Here is a 21,400-nt window from a genome sequence, read left to right as displayed (position 1 = left end):
ATCGAATTTCATCCCTGATAAAATTCCGTTGGGGGAGAATTGTGGCGTAACTACCACTACCATTATTAAACATCGATTCTCTAGTAAATAAAACGTGCTACTCGATTCTGTCTTGAGGTACCTTTAGTTAGATGAAGTTTACCTTTATCAATAACTCCTCTTCCCATAGTATTATGAATTTGATTTTATTTGATAAATTAATTATATTTTAGTTAACTGATAATATTTTAGTTAACTTAAAATACCACCGCATATTGAAGAAAAAATGAAGTTTGAATTTTTGTATGGAAAACATCATTCTAAATTATATATATCTAAATAGGTATTATTTTAATTAAGAAGATCATTTTATGCAGTTTATACCAAGGGTAAAATGTATAATTCACATTTCGATTACTAGCGTTCGATTGATCGTGTTTATCTGCAGCAACATTTCATGAGACTTACCCTAAGTAAATATAACGTTCATGTTTTAAAGTCACCGAGGGATTGATTTCTCACATTTTAATGAGGGGTGGACTAAACAAATAAACCCTTCTGTGAATTGCATTCTCAAGATTGGCAGCCTTTATTGAGCAAGTTCAAAGGTCAGCGACTTTTGTTAAGAAGGAATTATAACGAGCTAATCCTTCAAGGAAAATTCTTTCTAAACTAATTTTAAAAGTGCAGAAAAAATAAAATCTGATAAACAAAACCTTCACCATGAAATTTAAAGTTTATTTATTTATTTATTTTTTTAAATATTAAATTGCAGTCAAATTATGCATTATTAAAAGTTCTTACAGAGAGAAGAAAGTATACCTCTGTTATAATTTTATTTAACTATTATAGTTATATTTTCTTTTTTTTAAGAAAAAAACTATCAGGATTCGGAATTCTATCGCCTACTTTTGGTGTATAAAACTAATTTTTTCTTAAACTAGTAACAAGTAGTATGAACTTAAACTAGTATTTAGTAATTAATGCATTTGAATAAGAATTTGCTATTTGATCTCTCTTCCACAATTTAAATGTTAGACTATTAAAAACATTTAAACGTGGTTTATAATTTCGCTTTATTTCATCATATACTCACATAACGAAGCTTTTTAATCCAGAATCAATAAATGGGAGCTTTTTAAGTACAATACAACTGTTTCAAATTTTTTTAAATTTAAATTGTCATGAATTGAAAATACGTTTAATATTTTTTTTTAAAAACAATATCAAACAATATAAATAATTAGTATAGGATTGCTATTATAACCTTTCATTTATATTGATAAATATAACTAAAATAAACACTTATGTCTAACCTGTTCTTAAATACTTTAATGCTTCTAATTTTTTAAAAAAACAGCTAATAAAAAATATCCTTTCATTTTAATCAAAGAGATTGATTTTTAAGTAAGTGCTGAATAGAAAAAATATATTTACGTAGTTAATGAGACCTTACATAAAATATGATTATTATGTTAAAAAAAATATATGAATTGAAACCGAGATTTAAAAAGCACCGTTTTTTGTTAATTTTACTCGATTTCAACTTATTATGATAAGAAAACACTGTGGAATTTCACGCAATTCGAAAAGAGTTGAAAAATTACAGTGGTATTTCCACTCAAATTGCATTTAAAATTTTTTAGCTTGCTTAGATATGGAAAAAAATTGTATATATCTTTGATGTTGCAGAGAAAACAATAACTAATTACATGATTTTAGGAAAAAAATGGCATCGATAGAATAGTAATATAACGAAAATGAATGACAATGAAAATGAAAGTATCAAGTATTATCAAGTATCTCTTTTAATCATTATAATTTCTACTATGCTATTGAAATCTATGAGCTTACTTACTATATGAAAGATAACTGTATTAAGATTATGATGTTGCAAAGAAAACAATAGCTATCATGGTTTTTACCAATTAAGTAATATCGATAGAACTAAAATTTATAAGAACTAAAAATATGAAGTACTATCTCTATTAATCTTCATAATTTCTAATATTGCATTTAAATCCATTAACTTGATTATGAAGGAAAACTGTATTGAGCTTCCAATGATGCATCCCTTATGAAAAAAACTGTGTTAAATTTCCGATACTGCAGAAAAAACAATAACGATTATCATGATTTTTAGCAATTTAATGGTATCAATGGAGCTTAAATTTTTAAGAGCTGAAAATATCAAGCACTATCTCTATTTTAATCTTCATTATTTCTAATATAACAGAAATTCTTTACCTTAAAATAAAATTTAATCAGTTAATAAGGTGGTTTTGGAACTGTTGATAGAATTTACTAAATATTTAAGTTTTATAAAAATAGTTTGATTTTTCTACAAGAAAAAAAAAATTACATGATTAAAGATTAAAATGTAAACTAAAATTGGAACAAGTTTTTCTATGCTAGACATAGGAAAATTTTTTGTAACAAACATTTAAAAAATATATTTGACATTGTTATTCTGCTCTAACAATGCGAAACTGGAAAAATAAGACGAACGGGGAAATGTTCTTCTTGAATAGCTTATTCTGTTTGACGAACAAAATCTCTCACAAACAGTGCAGTAAAATATATATATATACCCATAAAAATACATATAAATATATATGAAGGGAGGGGAGATTTCCTCTCTTAAAGTCCCCGTACAAGGTTTAGGGAAGTTTTACTTATTTTTTTTTTTTTTAAATTTCACTAGAGCAATTTTACTTCCTCATTTATTATACGATATCCGCGATGAACTTTGATACATGAAAGCATGAAATTGGGCTAGTAATGTACTTTTATATAAAAGTTTTTGGCTTTTGATGTGTATAAAGTTTCATTTATGGAATATATCAAATTACGAAAAAAAATTTTGAGACACGAAACAAAATATCTATAGTTAATTCAATATTTTCCCCAAAAAGTAATAGAGAGAAAAGAAATGAAAAATTTGAAAACATATTTTTAAAAAAACTAAATAATTTTTTATGCTCGCAAATATAGTGCACTGATTTTCAAATTATATTAAGTAAGGTGTCATGCATAATAAAATGCAATTCGTGGAATAAAATTGAAAAACTGTCTTGTAGATCACCATTTTATTCACTGTCTGTTTATTCTGACTTATTATTTTTTATTATATTATGTTAATTATTATGTTAATTATTATATTAATTAATTCTTATTACTGTCATGTGTTTGTTTATTCTTAAAAAAATTTATATTATACATAGTAGTTATCTATAATGGTATATAATAACCATTTTGTAAAGGTTTATCTATCCCATTAATAAAAATGATAAATAATTATGTTTAAGTCAGATTCAAGCATTATACAAATATAGATAAAAAGATAATTTGTAAAGTTACAAAAAGATTTTAAATAATCCAGATATTTAAAAAAATAGATTAACTAATTTTTATAGAATAAAAAGAATTTACAACTATCGTGAGTTCAAAATTATTCATTAAATCAATTGTAAGCCAATACGACAGATAATATTGAATTAAATGGATAATTAAATAGATAATACTAGTATGAAATGCAAAGATTATTCAAATACAATAAATATGAAAACGATAGAATTGTACCATAATAATGAATAGCATTAAACAATACGATTAAAACAGTTCATTCAGTTTTGAAACTCGGCATAAATCAAAGAATGTTTACCTTTTATTATTTTGTTCGATTTCTATAATAATAACAATGAAGTTGCTTTGTAGAAAAATATACGGTTTTTCACATGTAGAGCATAGATTATATAAAATATTATAAATACAGTGATTTGCTTCAAAAAAGTAAATCATATAATGAAAACTTAAAAAAATCTTAATTAACTCATGAAGTTAAAGTATTTTCCTTGATTTTTTAAAAAGACTGTGTTATTTTAGGATAATTTAAAATCAATAGTTATTTCAAAATTTTGTTCTTAACTTAGCAGAAATAATTACGAGAATAAAGCAATTAAGATAATTTGGATAATTATACTGTCATTTTATTTTTAATGTACGAATATGAATTAGAGCAATTACTTATCTTCTCAAATTGCATTGAATGGATGATTTTTAAGGCTACACAGTACCCTAAAATTCGCAAAAATATGCAAAAAAATATTTTTGCATTTTTGGGTGGCTAATGTGGTTGGGAAGCAAGTTGAAAAATTTTGCATCTGAGATCTAATTAGTTTTAGAGATATTAGGATTTTTCCGAGTTGTGTCAGACTCACAATTTGACAAGCGAGGGGGCGTGGTTAGTTTCGTTTTCTTTTAAATCAAATTTTAAAACTTTTTTTTTCAAAAAAAGACTTATTTTATTTCGATGATTATTAATTTTCACTTTCTCCAAAAGTTATCAAATTTCACTTTCACTTCTAGAAGCATTGTTGTTTATTTATGTTCGGTGTTTGATGGATGCGTTCTAAAGTTGTGTTTTTACTAAATTTTTATTTATAAAAAGTCTTTTTTAAGACTAATATTTTTTAATTTATAAATACATTCGTAACAGAATATTTGTTATACTTGATTGACTGAATATTTATATAATTATGCTAGCTATTTCTTTAATCCTATTGCTTTGTTTGTCTAAACCAATGTTACGTGTATTTTAGCCGATACAGGTTACATATAAATTTTAAATGTGAAAAAATATAATACTATTAATATTCAAGTAAATTAGTGTTTTTGGACCAGCAATAAGTTTGTTTATAATATATTAAGAAAGTAGGACTGTACAAACATTTTTAGTTTTGGTTTTATGGTTCTCTTTACTTTAAATGTCATTTTCTCAGACTTTCTTTTTTGTTGATGCCACTGTTTTCGATTCCCTAAGGCTTTTTTCCCTTTAAAGATAAAGCCTTGAAATTTTTTGTAGAAACTTTTATGTATATACAGACCAAAAGTTAGTATGGATTTCAGTGTGAGATGTATACATTTTTTTTAATAAAAATTTGAAGTTGGAGTTTTTAGAATTTTCGGGTTTTCCACGTGTTTAATAACGATAAAAATAATTAAGATTCAACTAAGTATCAGAGCATCAAATCCATACTAACTTTTGTTCCTAATAATCTAAGATATTTATATTATTTAAAATAACTGAAAAATTTTGAAAATTAAAAAAGTTATAAAAATTTAAAAAAATCTTGAATTTTTTAAAAAAAATTAAATTTTTTAAATTGTGGTTTGTCGATTTCCCTTTTCTTTTTGAAAATCAGTTTAATAATATAATACAAATGAAAATCTATTATTACTTTTAATATTACAGGCCTTAAAAAATTTTTTTAAAAAACGGTACCGTGTAGCCTTAAGATGGTTTGGTATTACAACTTTAGCGGTAAACAGCTGTATAAGTTTATTATTGGGTTAATATAAATATGAAATTTAAATTTATGGTAAATGCATAATCTGAACCCACTTTATAAAAAAAATACTATCTGGGTCAAATTCATTAGATAACACCTATTAAACATGATATGAATCTTTTCATGTGAAATATCATTAAATTTCCTAATGAAAGCTATAAATGTACTTAAAACACGGCTTATACAAGAATCATATTCAAACTTTTTAATGCAAAACGACAACTCGTACAGAAATGTCTAAATCAGCTGTTATAGTAAAACGTTACTTTGAGAATCAAACAAACCAGTTATAAAACGTTCATTACTAGGTTTTTTCCTCTTGTTTAAGAAAAACACTTCATCAGCAATAAAAGGCCATACCAATGCTAAGACGAAATTTTTCTTTAAATTAATTAATTTAATATACAGATTTAGCATGTTTTTTTAAATAGTTAAATAATTTGTTTAATAATAATAATAGACATCTCAAATTTGTATTGTTTGCAATGAGTACACTCTCAGAAAAAAAGTCTTCGATTTTGATTATATGCTTGAGTTGAGAATCATTTTGTCACGAAATCACGTGATTTGGGACGAAAAGCGAACTCTCAAACATATGACGAACATGTTTTTTCAAATAGAAACCTCACAGCAGTGGGAGGTTGTTAAGTGGAATAAAGAAACTAGGATGAAGACTAGACTAGATAATCGAAATTGAAGTGACGAAAAAGGCGACCGTTAGTATTGTAACTTAGTTTAGCGAAACAGAGCTCAGATCAGATGTATTTAAAAATTGATTCGAGCCGTTAGTTTGAGATTCTGATCCAGTTTAAAACGATATATGAAGCTTTTTTTCTTCTTAATTTAAAAAATAAACGATTCTTCGCTTTCAATTTTGTACTTGCACTTCAAGAAGATATCGGTCATCCACACATGTGACCAACGATATCAGCGCCAGCTGATAGTTATAAGTCAAATGGCGTGTTAAAGTTGAGCTACGTTTCTCCACATAAGTTAGAATGTTAATTAACATGAAATTAACTAATACATTACCGTATCGCAACTCGAATTAGTTGAAATATAATTATTTTTCGTCTATGTCTCTTACTTAGCTTACATTTATTATTTATTAATGTATTTCACTGTAACCGTGATATGTTTATGTTATGTGTACCTGGCAACTGCATAATTAGTTTGTTTATGTTCTACATGGCTTCGTTCCTGTCTTTGTGTTAAATAAGAAATGTTTAGTGAACGAATTATAATCTTAGTGAAAGAATATAGATTACGTCACTTAATAGAATTGATACTTGACCGGTTTGGCTTACTCGAAATAGAAGGGAAAGAACAGTTGGGAACGTAAACAAATTCCACGTTTCAACAACTAATCAGGATCGAGATACCCACTCTACGTCACTAGCAGGTATCCCTTTAAGAAGGAAGTTGCGCATTAGTTGGAAATAAAATTACAGAACTCTCGTCTAATTTTCTGTTGAGACCCTGCAGTATGGTGGCATGAACGAATCAAGCTATATTGAAGAAACAGTTTTTTTTTATAAAAACACATTTATTTGAACCAGCAACCACACATCAACTACGGTTAGTTTAAATTTTTCAAAAATAAATTGAAATGCGCGTAAAGGGTTAGTATAAACTTTTCAAAAATAAATTGAAATGCACGTAACGGGTTAGTATAAACTTTTCAAAAATAAATTGAAATGCACGTAAAGGGTTAGTAAAAACTTTTCAAAAATAAATTGAATTACCCGTAACGGGTTAGTATAAACTTTTCAAAAATAAATTGAAATGCACGTAGCGGGTTAATATAAACCTTAAATACAAACAAAAAACTGTTCTAAACTAAAATCAAATTCTCCAAACTAATCAAAACATTCTAAAAACTGTCTCGTTCTTTCATTTTTCTTGATTTCGTTATATGTTTTTATAATTCATGCTTGTGTTAGCTAGCTATTGATTAGATGGTTTTAAGACTTTATAGTATTAAAAATATATATTAGCTGTAACGAATCAAGCTAGATAAAAGAAACATATTTTTTCTAGAAACACATTTATTTGACTCAACAACCACCCAGCAACAAAGCAAGAATAAATTGAAGTACCCGTAACTGGTTAGAATAAACTTCGCAAAAATAAATTGAAATACCCGTAATGGCTTAACATAAACCTTAAATATAAACAAAAAAATTTTCTCAACAAAAATCTACGTCTCCAAACTAATCAAAAAAAAATTCCAAAAATTGTCTTGTTCTTTTATTCTTTTATATTTTAATTCATGTTCGTATTAGCTAGATATTTTTTTTATATATTTTTAAGACTTAATATGGTCAAGGAGTTGGCCTCTTACCAGATTGATTCCGGGTTCTAATCCTCTTCGGGCATGGCTGTAAATTATCTCTATCTGTTTTTTTCGTGTTAAGGCGACCTTGATCTGGCCATGTGGTACCCACGATAAAGTTATTATCAGAAAGATTAGATACAATAGGCACTACAAGTTTTTATTTTTATCATCTTGGATAAAAAGAGAAAAATTCAAAACTTTGACGAAAAATTCACTCGGAGCATATACCCGCTAAAAATGAAGAAATTTTTGCAAAATTTGATTTTTAATTTTTTCTTCGTAGTAACAAAAAGCTGAGTAAAGTCTTTAAGCTAAAATTTGAATTGTGTATGGATAAGTTTAGTTTGAAAAATTTAAATGTAACAGAATACGAAGATTTTTTTCTTCAAAAAGATGCTTGACTTGAATAATTTTTGATTTCTACTGAAACAGTTATTTCAATCCATACATATTTTTTTAAGGTGTTTATCTTGTTTTGCTTATGGAGATTTCCAGCAATCTTATCCCGACTATTATTATATTATTTTGTTTAAAAGCTAATGAAGATAATTTTGTTATCACCTAAACATAATGATCTGCATAATTGTAAAATTTGGTTTGAGAAAATAAAAATGAATATCATTTTCCCAATGAAGGAAACAGGTCACCTTCATTGAACTATAGAGTTTATACAAATGTGTCGGTAGTTATTCCATTTCTTAATGCAGTATTTCCTTAGTACAAGTCAGAGAAAGTCTTAAACCTATTATGAGCATAGTTCTTAAGCTTAAAATGCTAATTACTAATTTCTTTTGAAAAATACAGACAATGTAATGATCATGAATGGATTTTTAAAAAAATGTTTCTCATAGTTATTTTAATTAACATTTCCATTATCGATTAATATTTGTATATCGATTAAATAAATGTATCTTGTTAAGGCATTAAGAAAAAAAAAATCAATTTGCTCGCAGTTTTATGACAAATTAAGAATAAAATAGATTTTCCTCTGTATAAAATATTTACTACAGATTTTAATTCTTAAATATTTTTGTTCTTTAGTGCAGTGGTACTGAATTTTTTTACTTAAATGACACGCGTTAAATGTGTATAGTTATGTATTGCCAATAACACTTCAAATTCAATAAATATAAATGTCTTCTTTAATGATCACTTGAGAAGTTTTGAGATAAATTTTTCTCATAAATTTTTCAAAGTTTACTTAATACCTTTTTCTCAAGCCCCGAGGTAAAATAGAAAAAAGTTTTTCTTCAAATGCATCCGAAAACTTCTTTTTTTATTTTAAAGCTAAGTTTCGGAAAAATGCTGTCGTTTTCTTATGATCTTTACATTGTTTCTTACTTTGTGTCAATAAATGGCTTATAAGTATTCTCGAATAGGAAGAAAATCGTTTTTGACATATATCTAGGATACGGTTCACAAATTGTCATAAAGTAGTAGCGTGAATTCGAATGTTTCGATATGCCTGTCTTTTTCAATGCTATCATCATATAAGAGTAAAAGAATAATGCGCAGAAAATGCAAAATATTTTTAAGGATCCTCAAAGCCTTTTTTTTAAAAAAAAAATAGTTAAACAATTTCTTTATTTTCAATATTCGTTACAGAAGCTAGATAACTTTTCATATAATTATCGGATTTTTAAGTACTCTATGATTTGATTTAACCACCTAACATACTTTGTTTAATTAGTGCAAACAGTAATTTTGGTTTACAAAGTTTAAATTGAAAAGTACTATCGCCATATGAACAAATATTCTTTTTGTTCGGATGGTAAATTGATTTAGGTGAGGACTAAAATTAGATGATAAGTTCTTAATTGATTGGTCAAAACCAGTTTCAAGGAACGGGTACTGAAATGCCTTTTTTATCTTTCGATAAATGTTTGGAAATACTAGAATGATTTTCAGTTCTGAAGTATTTCTATGCAAAAATATTTTTTAATTATTATTTTTTATAACTTAATTTTATATTGATAGAAAAAAGTTCTAGTTTTGCATTGTAAACTACTAGCTAGAAGCTTAGCTATTCTTAAAACTATTTTTAATATTACTATTGACTCGTTGAAATGGATATCTAAATATTTTATAAGGTGCCACAATTTAGTTGTCAGAATGAATATATGCCTTAAGTAGAAACTCTTTAAAAGAGTCTGCTAAACTTTCAACTATCATGATTCTAACATACAGTAATTACTAATTGAATAATCCTAATAAAAAGGGGAAAAACTCAAAACTTCTCTAGCTGTATTTTTCAAATAATATTTTTTTTACAGGACGTGAGAGTATCGAGGAGATTTGTTTTTGAACTTTATTTGCAGTTAATATTAACTTGTTCTAAAATGTTTTGCCAGAGTTCTCTGTGGCTTTATAGAATCATTAAAAGCACTAAATTTCAAAACAATCTAACCACAAAAGCAATGAAAAAAGCGAATAGTTCGTTTCAGTTTCAAAGGTTTAGAAAAGAAAACTGCGCCTCTTCTCACCGTTTCATATCCCTTTGCTTTGACCGCCGAAATTGTGATTCGAGACCTGAATTCCTATAATCTTCATCAATAAATATTTACTTGTTTCATTTACTTCGAAATAAAAACTTTCAATATTCCGTGTTGCTTTATATAGTCCCTGAAACACCTTAACCACAAAAATAAAGAAATTTCGCTTCAAGTTCAAACGTTTTGAAAAGAAAAATACACATCTCTCCACGCTTCCTTGTGCCTCTGCTTTGGCCGCTAATTCACGAAGTTGTATACGTCTTCTTTTGCGAGAGTAATAGTTGTTTATGTTTCCGTACTTTCATATTTATCTGCCACTCAAGCTGGTAATGTTAGTGTATTTCTTTCCACCAACCATATCATTTATCTATCTATATTCGTTTTATTATTTCGTTTCCTCTTCACACTCTCGTGCCGTGTCAACTATCCTAAGGCTACTTTCAGACACCTCAATGATGTTTCCACGGGAAAAGAGGGAGTGATGACTAGGGCATTCCCCCTTTTTTTGATATCCCTCGTCCGTTCCCTCCACACCAATTAGTTTAGAACCTCCATCACAGTGATGCACAGTCGCTATGGTTACGACACGAGCTTATTGCCCAAATGCATTGTGATGCCGTAAATACCGAGCTTGCCAAATATTCTGTATCCCTTTTTTTGTTAATCTTGATGCTGGTAACAGTTTTGAGATTGTAAAAAAAAAGAGTGATTTAAAATTTACTTTTTTACAATAATTTGATTATTAAAGTAAATAAAAATTACATATATGTACGTTTTTGTTACGAATACAAAAAAAAAATTTTTTCATTTTTTTTTCTTAAATTTTTTTCAAGCAAAATTTTTTCGTCTAAATCAGTGTTTCCCAAAGTTATGACTTTTGCGTACCCTTTCTCAATTTTTCGTAACTCTGTGTGAAACTCATAAGAAAATGAATTTATTTTTCACGATAAAAAAATTGCACAAAAGTTAAAAATCACAACTGGCAATTGACAGCACTCATTATTAATTGTTAACTCTTCAAAAAATAGCCGATACAAAAATAGTAATCGTAAATTTTAATGGCTAGCTTTGTTTTTAAGTAAAATTGTTTTAAATTTTCGTTTGTTGCAAGATATTTCGCATAAGATTGTGTACCCCCACTAAGCTGTTCCCGTACCCCTGGGGGTACGCGTACCACACTTCGGGAAACACTGGTCTAAATTAAATAAAAAGTCGATAAAGTGTTGATAGTTATATGAAGCTAAACAACGTAAAAAGAATGAAAATAATGCAAAATAATTAAATTTGTTTCTTTTCCTGTTTATGGGGTATTATTTATGCCTTTTTCACGTTTTTGAGTTTTAGTCATTTCTAGCACAAAATCAACTTTCTCTTTATTTGGAGTGTTGATAGTTGTTATGAAAACGTACATTTTCTTTTATTCTAATTTCTTTGATTGTCTTTTTAGAATATATTTTCAAAATACTTGTCTCAAAAGTCAAATATTTTACATTATACATCAAATGAACCAGTGGTTTCTTCCTAATTTTGATCACACTTAGTACACGAGCACAAATTAACTTCTTCAAAATTAAAACCTGGAAATTAGAATTCATAATTCCAAGCATGAGCTTTAAGAAAGAGCAATATGCATTTGCAAGATATGATAAGAAATGGAAGGAGTAGGATGAAGGAAAATAAAAAATGCCCAAAAGTTAATAAAAATAATAAAGATAACTTTTTCAGGGTTTAGATTATGAGTCAATAAATAAGTTATGAGCATTAAGTAATTTATGGTTAGATGTAATTATGGAACATTATAAAGTTTCTTGAGTATATAATCAGTGTTTTGTCAAATAAACTATGCTGATTATTTTTATACAAAATGTATTTTTATATTACTTTTTTTTAAAATAAATCTTCCCCGAATCACAAATCAATTTAAACCAATACCTTATAAAATGAGATTAACGAGGTAAACATCGTTCGCAGTGTCACGAAAATGCTGCTGAATTCTTAGAATTTGTGATATACCAAAGAAAAAAGTAAAGATCTGAAAAAAAGATAAATATTTTTTTAATCCCCGAAGACACATATTTTTTAGTTTCTTTTGTTTTCTTTAAGAAGTAGAAGATAAAAACTTAAAAGTTTTAAATACTCGTAATAGCAGATTTATTCTAGGATTTTAAAGGGTTGAAAAGTTATTTTTCTGATAAAAGTTTCTATATGACTTATAAGCATTTCAAAAGTGGGCATTTTAGAAAAATTTTTTTTCCCCTTTAATATCTGTTATCTGTTTTGCATTATCCAACTGTTGTTTTAGACGATTCTATTTAGGTTTTCATTTTTGTCTGCTATTTGTAACATTTTGTTTAGCTTTACTTTAAATATTTTTTTTTAAAAATTCAATGTATTATAAAAGTTTTAGAAAATTGGAAGCGTTTTAGATATTTACTGAAGTACTGAAACAAAGTAATTAAAATTTTGAAATCCTAATTATACTTAATTTGAAAATACTTTGGTTACTTACATTTGCTTTTAATAATGATTCAAATTAAAACAATTTTCAACGTTAAAAATGAGCACAATATCCCATTCACATATATATATATATATATATATATATATATATATATATATATATATGTGAATGGGTATACACAACCCATATATATATATATATATATATATATATATATATATGTAATGTTAAAAGAATTATATATTAAATATAATCCTTAAATAGAGCATTTATCTAACGCGCAAACGTTTAAAAACCTTTCCCACAAGAAAGTAATAATATTGATCTAATTATCTCTAAAAATGTGATGATGTGGCTTTAGCAGCTTGGGAAATTGATCAGTCCCACGCTACTGAGACCTATTAACATTTAAATATATTGTCCAGAAAGATATAAAAACCCTCTTTCCAAGGTCAAATGTGCTATTCTATACCTATCCACCAGCATGTAAGGTTGTCATTCTGGGGCTCTGGCCCTTACTTTAATAAAATTATATTATGATTCCTGTATTTTCCTGTATCTTTTTCAAGAAGCACCGGCCACACTACGAACTTACAATGTTTAGGCTTTCAAAGCGTAACAGATAAGTCGGCAGTGATAGTTTCCTGTCGCGAAAAATTATTATTGAAAACTGAAAATGATGTTTAATTTAACAATGGAATAAAATTTTGATGATCGACTTTCGCTTCTAAAATGATTCGTAACCTTGGATTAGAAATTCAAATGCGTGGGTGTGGTAAAGAAGAACGAGGACAGTTATTACTCTCTTTGTTTTGTCTTCTTCTCGCTTTAATCACCGATTAGAACTTTATTTTGATGACTTTGGAATTAAGAAACAGAAAAATTAAACGAATAATGTCTGATTCTGAAGAAAAACAGGTGGACGCTCCAGCACGCGTTAATATTTCTCCGTGTGAGGATAAAAATAATTTCCCCAACTGGATCAAGTTTTTCAATAAAAAATGTGAAATCCTACATTTGGAAAAAAACTGGAAAATAAATAACATATCTGAATACTTGAAAAAAGACTTATTTACCTTCTACGTAAATGAATGCATAGAAATTGAAGAATAGACCTACTCCCCAGCATCGGTACAGAATGGAGCATCCAAGTCAGTGGATTCCACAGCATCGGTACAGAATGGAGCAGCCAAGGCAGTGGATTCCCCAAAATCAGTACAGAATGCAGCAGCCAAGGTTTGTGAATTCTTTTAATCGCTATGGAGTACCTCAGCATGATTCCCAGCCTCCGCAGCCCAGCAATAACAATAGCTGTCCATCAAATGACTATTTATGTGTGACATCGCGAGTGAACAATAAGAATTTACTAACTATATTGGACACAGGATCCAACATCACTATAATTCCGAAACATTTTATAGGACAATCAAAAAAACATTTGAACTCTACTAGGATTTTAATTTCGCAATTTCAAGGAAATATCAAAGGAAACCTCCAAAAGGTAAGTGTTAAAATAGGAAACATTACAAAAGTAATAACATGCGCCTTTATAGACACCCCTCATTCTGTAACTCAATTTCCTCCTGCTTATTTAATGTATGGAAAATTACCTTGTGATTCTCTTGTAAATCAAAATATTTATCCTCCAGTTGATGAAGCAAGAAAAATAGCTGTTCAAAATACCCAAGAGTTTTTTAAGAAAACCAAAATTCGTTATGACACTCATTTTTTGGAACCTAATTTTAAAGTTAATGATTTAGTAATTTACGAAGAATTCCATTATCCTAACACAAGGAAATTAAGTTCACCATATTCTGGTCCATACAAAATTTTAAAGAAATTATCTGAGGTGTCATTTGAAATTGATAAACCTAATTTTCTCACTAAGAAAGAATCAGAAATAGTACATGTAAACAAATTAAGGAAATTTTATCCAAGTCAACAGTTTCAATGTATGTAAAAAATTCACAATAGCTTTTCAATGCTGGTATTCTCATATGTTTTTCATTTTTATTTTCTGCCCCTATTTTTGGAGTCCCGTTATTTTTTTTTAATGCGTCTATGTCTGAATTTTTTTATTACATGATGTTTGAGAGTTACTTCGGAAAATTTAGATAAATTTCCTAAATTTTATTTTTTCAAATGAAATATATAGAAATGGTTTTTTGAACCGTGGGACTCCTCACATAGAATGTTTCTTTACTGATGTTTTCTCCTCAATTAAGGATCAAGCATGAGTAAACAAACTTAAAACCCTATTTTTTTTCCCGTCTAGTTGGGAATATTTTACCCAACTTAGACTATCAATTGTTATCAATGGATAACGCTTATATTTTTATTATTTTGGAATAAAGCATACCATTTTCTACAAAGATTTATAATGCACTTTGTATGTAAATTTTTATGCTATCGAAGAACTTAATTATCATGTGGAAAAGTAAACATTTTAAATTAGATTACTTATATTATTTGTATTATTTTATTTGTATTGATTTCTTCAAGTGTATGTCATATGTTGTGAATAATTCTACACAATATTTGTGAAAATACATAATTACTAATGAGAAAGTAAGAAAAACTGTGTAAATGATAAGTGAATTTAAATGACTTCATGAATAATAATTGTTTCGAAAATGAAACAATGATGATTGAGAACATTAACTTTTTTTTCTTCTTAAATGGATGAATAACTTAATAAATTTAGGCCTGAACAATGGATCCAGTTTATTTCAAGAGAAGAACTTTTCAAAAGTTGTGAAAGTTTGGTTTGATTTATTTTTATTTTAGATATGTCATGGTATATTTTGTTTTAGATATTCTAGAGTTGTTTTGATATTTTTTATTCTTTTCAACAGGAAAAGGAAAAATGTACATAATCATTATTAATTATTATAAAGTTATTAATTATTGTTATTCAAAGTTATGCAGAAATATTTAGTTACTTTTATATAAATGTTGTTGTTGTAATACTTTACTTATAAATGTATAATATTGGACAATATACCAAAAATAATAAATTTTAATTTGAAATCGCGTGAAGGGGGAAGTTCTGACCAATAGGCTAGCATATTGATCAGACCTTTCTTCAGAGGGGGGGAATATTATGTAATGTTAAAAGAATTATATATTAAATATAATCCTTAAATAGAGCATTTATCTAACGCGCAAACGTTTAAAAACCTTTCCCACAAGAAAGTAATAATATTGATCTAATTATCTCTAAAAATGTGATGATGTGGCTTTAGCAGCTTGGGAAATTGATCAGTCCCACGCTACTGAGACCTATTAACATTTAAATATATTGTCCAGAAAGATATAAAAACCCTCTTTCCAAGGTCAAATGTGCTATTCTATACCTATCCACCAGCATGTAAGGTTGTCTGGGGCTCTGGCCCTTACTTTAATAAAATTATATTATGATTCCTGTATTTTCCTGTATCTTTTTCAAGAAGCACCGGCCACACTACGAACTTACAATGTTTAGGCTTTCAAAGCGTAACAGATATATATATATGTGAATGGGTATACACAACCCATATATATATATATATATATATATATATATATATATATATATATATATATATATATATATATATATATATATATATATATATATATATATATATATATATATATATATATATATATATATAAAATACGTTTTATGCTGTTTTGTAGTCCACTCTGCTTTTTGATTAAAACTGTCCGATGAAACCCTTGCCTTTTTGAAATTATTTTACGAATATTTTCTTTTCTTGCTCTTATTTGTAGAAATTGCTTTATTGTTTTTAACATCGTCTAAGCAAAACTGCACTTCGAATTTATTGCCCAAATTTATACTCTACCTGATTAATATATTTCCTTAGATATAATTTTTTGATAAGTTGCCAAACATTTTATACTGTTGGGCTACTACAGTTTTAAACTTAAATCGTTATTATACATATTATTCAAATAAGTAAGATACCTAAGAAAAAACAGTTAATACTGTTACTTTAAGATTTTTCTTCGAAATGAGACACTAGAGCTGTGCTAGCTCAGTAGACAAAGAGCTCGTTTTCAATTGAAGTGACACATGCTCGAATTCCAGAGTCGACTGATCGCGCGAATGCTGCGGTTATGGTTTGTTTTCTTGTTGATAAACATACTAAGTAAGTTTAGAAGTAGAATTGCATTTTATTTCACAACATGTCGAATCAACAATTTCTAATGCTGAGTTGCTTTCATGAATGGTTTATTTAAAAACTTATTATTTAATACTTCTCAGTTATTAATTAATAAATACTACTATCACAAATACATGATATATCTTTGTAGATTATGATGTGGGAGTGAAACTAGTTTTTACATAAAAAATAACGTTGCTTATAAGCGTGTAAAAAGTAAGCTGTAAACAAGTCTCCAAAGAGATAGAGAAAACGAAAAAATAAAAAAAAAACTGCTTAAAAGCAAATAAATAGTTTAATTTTATTTTCTACCAACTTGGTAGATTATTTTTCAAGTAACCTAAACTATGGTTCAAGTTTTTTAACTTAATCAAAGTTATTAAATAATTTAGAAGTTGTTGAGGTTTAAGATATTTATGATCTTGGATTATTTTTAATAATCTATATTTTATATGAAAGCTTTACTTTTTAGGCTAAACCCATAAAGATTATTATTATTTTTTTTTTGAAGTTTGGAAAAAAAAGTGCCAACTTATTTCCTTTAAAAGTTTTCAGTAAACTTGAATGAGAAATATTCAAAAAATAAGTTCTGGTTTTTGTGGAATGAAAATTAAAATGAATAAAAAAATATATTTGAAGAATGTAAGGAAGAGGGATAACGAATCTCGGTAAAAAAAAATATTTTTTTAGACTTTAATGAATTGATCGCCTGCCCTTCAGTTCAAACTAATTCACTCAGAAAATAATTCTATTAATACCCTTTGGGAGTCCCTTTATTCTCTCAAGAAAATGTGTCCTGGGATGCTTGAGCATATCTGGCAAAGGAATGGGAGTTCATTGTTCAAGTTTTCATGAATCACACATTAATTATATTCATGTCAGTTCCACGTTCGAAGTTTTCAAAAAGTTTTTACGCGCCGTTTTGACAAAGTTCCCTTTCCCGTTGCCCTCGAAGTCCTCATTCGCTTATGAATTTAAAAGGTATGGAATGCTAATTCACTTCTTAGAAAAGGGGTGAACGGATGTCTGAATGAATTTCTAAAGCACGCTTCCGGTGTTATCACGTGTTCATTTAGGTAGAAATGACGTTTTAATTAGAATGTTCTCTCAGGTGTGAGAAATGCGTCATTATTTTATGGAAGGTTGAATTTTTTGCGTAATTTACAAGTTTAATGAAAAAATTGTGCAAAAACTAATGCATTGTTACACTGAGAAAAAAGTGTGGTCAGAACTACCAGAATATGTCAAAATTTACCGTGTTTCCGACTCTATAAGAACGCCTAATTTCTTCCGAAGTGTTTTGATAATGGTTTTGGCTATAAAATATAGTTCTAAAATATGCGATAAAGTTTTATAAATGTAGTAGAATTTGGTAAGTTCTTCACATGATACTCTAGACCATGGCATGAAAACCATTTAACCGGTTAAATTTATTTTTTAGTTTTGAATTTTTTACTACACTGTTAAAATTTTCATTCTAAATTATGGTAAAATAAATGGCAGCTGTCTGTTCATCCGATTAACCGTAAAGTTTACAATAAAGAAAAATTTTTTCCTTCACGGTTTTGAAACCATTTACAAAAAGTATGGTTATAAAACGATGAATATAAAACTATGCGATTTTTTAACCATTTACAACTAGCATTTTTCAAAAACGTAAAAAAAATAAGTATCTAACTAGGCACAGGAGCTCGGTTTTTGGTAAGGTGGTGGTAATTAGAGAGTGCCGGACCCTGGAAATTCTCCATGTGGTGAAGGAAATTGAAGAAATACTGCGGTGTCACCACTAGGATTCGAACTCCAGTTCTGCCCGTCATGACACTGACAGATAAGCCAGCTTGGCTATGATATGTACGCCGTTGCATAGAACTAAGTAGCTTCATTAGGTGGTTCTAATTGGTGAGATAAAATTCTGGTTGTTTAACCGTATTAGGTGAACTCAGTCAATAAACAGTTTTTCTCAAACTTAACAGTTTGATTATCATTTTATTTACGGTAATTTGACTATTTTGATTAAATATTTACCATATTTAATCAAAATAGTCAAATTACCGTAAATAAAATGATAATCAAACTGTTAAGTTTGATTGATGAAATAACAATTTATTAAATAACCATTCAATAAATTGTTATTTCATCATTTTTCCTCGAAATGTCTAACAGTGTACATATGGAGCAATAATTTTGGAGTAGTGATAGGAGCAATAATTTTGATAACTAGAATTTCCATTAAGCCATTACCATATGAAGGAAAATATTACAAAATGAATGGTTTAAATACTTTTATTACTTCGCTTTTATTACTCACAATTTTGGTTCTTTTGTTGGAACTTTCATTACCATACCGTGCGGTCGTTCTACCACAGTGTTTTCTCCATGTATAAATATTGAAATTTAAAAAAAAATTGCTTACGAAATTCGATGTTTGAGAGTATTGTGGCTTGTGAACAATACGAGATTTGATACAAAAGCAACAAAACTAATAATCTCTGTTCTATGAATTAATTTTAAAAAAAAATTGATTTATAAAAATAATCAAATGATGATTAAAAATTTTTTTGGAGTAGCGTAATTAATTGTTTTAAAAGCATTTATTATTTAAATTTTCGATTCATTGAGTTTGTTTAACGACAGAGGGAATGTTTTGTACTTTGTTAATAAATCATTATTTTTAAAAAAAATACTAAGCATCTTAACATATTTAAATGCTTTCTTTTCGGTGAAAATAAGGCTGATAAACTATATCTTTTTTCTTTCCTTTGACTTTTTCCCCGCACTTAATTAATCAACTTTCAGATTTTAGGAAGCTCAAAGATTTTGTCAAAGTTAAAAATGACAAAATGTGCATACGGAGACATTGTCTAAATGAATAATTTAGATCCAAATAATGTATTAAATTCGTTCACTATTATATATTGACAGAAATACTCTCTTAATGACAAAATTTTCTACGAAATTTAATTAATAAGAAGCTTTATAATATGTTGATGTCGCATTATTAACTTAAGAACCTATTTCTGTCAAAGGATTGAAGAAATAATTAGCTATTAGAGCAGAAATAAATTTACTTTTAATGTGGTTTTATGTGAGCTTTTAAAGAATTACAGCTTCTCAGTACTTTGTATATTTATACTCAGAACTTAATATTTACTCTTATGTTGAAAATAGATATGAATAACAAACACTATTTATCAATAGATCAGCAAATAATAAAAGATTATATCCCATTAAAAATTAATTATAGTTTAATAAATATCAAAGAATAAAGTATTTGTTGCTATTTTAAGCACGATGAAGTAATTTTTTTCCCCTTAAGTATAAGTAAAACTTATTTCATTAAAGACTTTAGATAAAGACTTAATTAGAATATCTTTGGAGTATATTTATTTTACGAAAAAATCGAACCATTTATTAACAACTTGTAGATCAAATACAAACTTTAATATCTCAACTCTATTTACTGTGCTTGCTTCATAAGTTGATTTAATAAATCAAACATATTTCCTAAAATATATTTTTTTCTTTTCAAATGCTTAAATAATTAGATAATAGTACTTAGATTTTTTTTTTGCATTTAACTATTTTTTAAAGCTACAAAGCGAATTTTTAACAAGCATTTTTCGATAATCGTGATTAATTTGCGATTACTAAAAGACTCCAGAAATTTCAAACAACTTTCAATCAAATTCAAATTCGAAAAAAACAAACAAACTTGTGTTTAGTTTATGATTGAAAATTACCCGTTCAGCACGTCAAATGTCATATCTGTAGCTGTATTTCTGTGATCGGAATTTGTGTATTTCTGTATCTCTGTGATCGGAATTTTGCTTTTATTCAAGTTTAAAAGTTGATAATCTTTAAACCAATAATCCACTCGCATTATTTTTTTTTTATTTCATCGAATTTAAGTCTTACAAATTTATGACAGAAAAACTAAATGTGACGTAGAGAAGAAAAAGTGAAAAGAATTTCGAAGCGCCTAAAATTGCAATTACCTTCGAAAAATTGGAATTCCAAATAAAGGCTTAAGCTACGTTCATAAATACACATGGTCTTAAAAGCATGTCTAATTTCAACTGGGTGATCTATGGAGTGGTTTGTAGAGTTTGTATGATGTTTCCTTCAAGTTTAACCAATTTTCAAAATGTTAATTTCTTTATTTCATTGTACTTTGTGTTTTCAACAAACCTTCCTAATTTATGGTTTATAAGTCTTTTAATTTTTCATGCAATGAAACAAATGTTGAGTTGAACAACCAAAACATCAGCGAGAGTTCTTACAATTTTTTAATAGAGAGACTGAACAGGAAAGTACATTTAGTCGTTATGCATATTGATAAAAAAAGCTGTAAAATCAAAGATATTGTGAAAAAAAGAAACAAAAGTAAAATAGAATGAAGAAGAAAAGGAAAAACTCTCTGAGTGAAAATATTAATCTTTTTTGCACTTAACTGGATTTTAAATAATCCGTATCTATAAAAGAATATCCATGTTGTTCAATTTATAGTTTGACTTATACTTTCTACGTATGCAATACCAGCATAAAGCTTGTAAAAGTGAGTAAGTAAATTAAGGTTCTTACATTTGTGAATAACGAAAAAATATTTCTGC

The 21,400-nt window shown here is 27.5% G+C and overlaps 1 protein-coding gene across 1 annotated transcript in view; it reads right to left on the bottom strand.

Annotated features, from left to right (window-relative positions):
- IA-2 (tyrosine phosphatase IA-2) overlaps window positions 1-21,400 on the bottom strand; it is a 357,746-nt gene that overhangs the window by 109,301 nt on the left and 227,045 nt on the right. The window lies entirely within an intron of this gene.

The sequence above is a fragment of the Parasteatoda tepidariorum genome, chromosome 2 (genome assembly GCF_982258835.1).
Source record: "Parasteatoda tepidariorum strain Cologne lab strain chromosome 2, Ptep-v5.0, whole genome shotgun sequence".
NCBI lineage: Eukaryota > Metazoa > Arthropoda > Arachnida > Araneae > Theridiidae > Parasteatoda > Parasteatoda tepidariorum.
The sequence above is the reverse complement of the archived record's forward strand: the minus strand, read 5'-3'. Positions and strand labels throughout refer to the sequence as shown.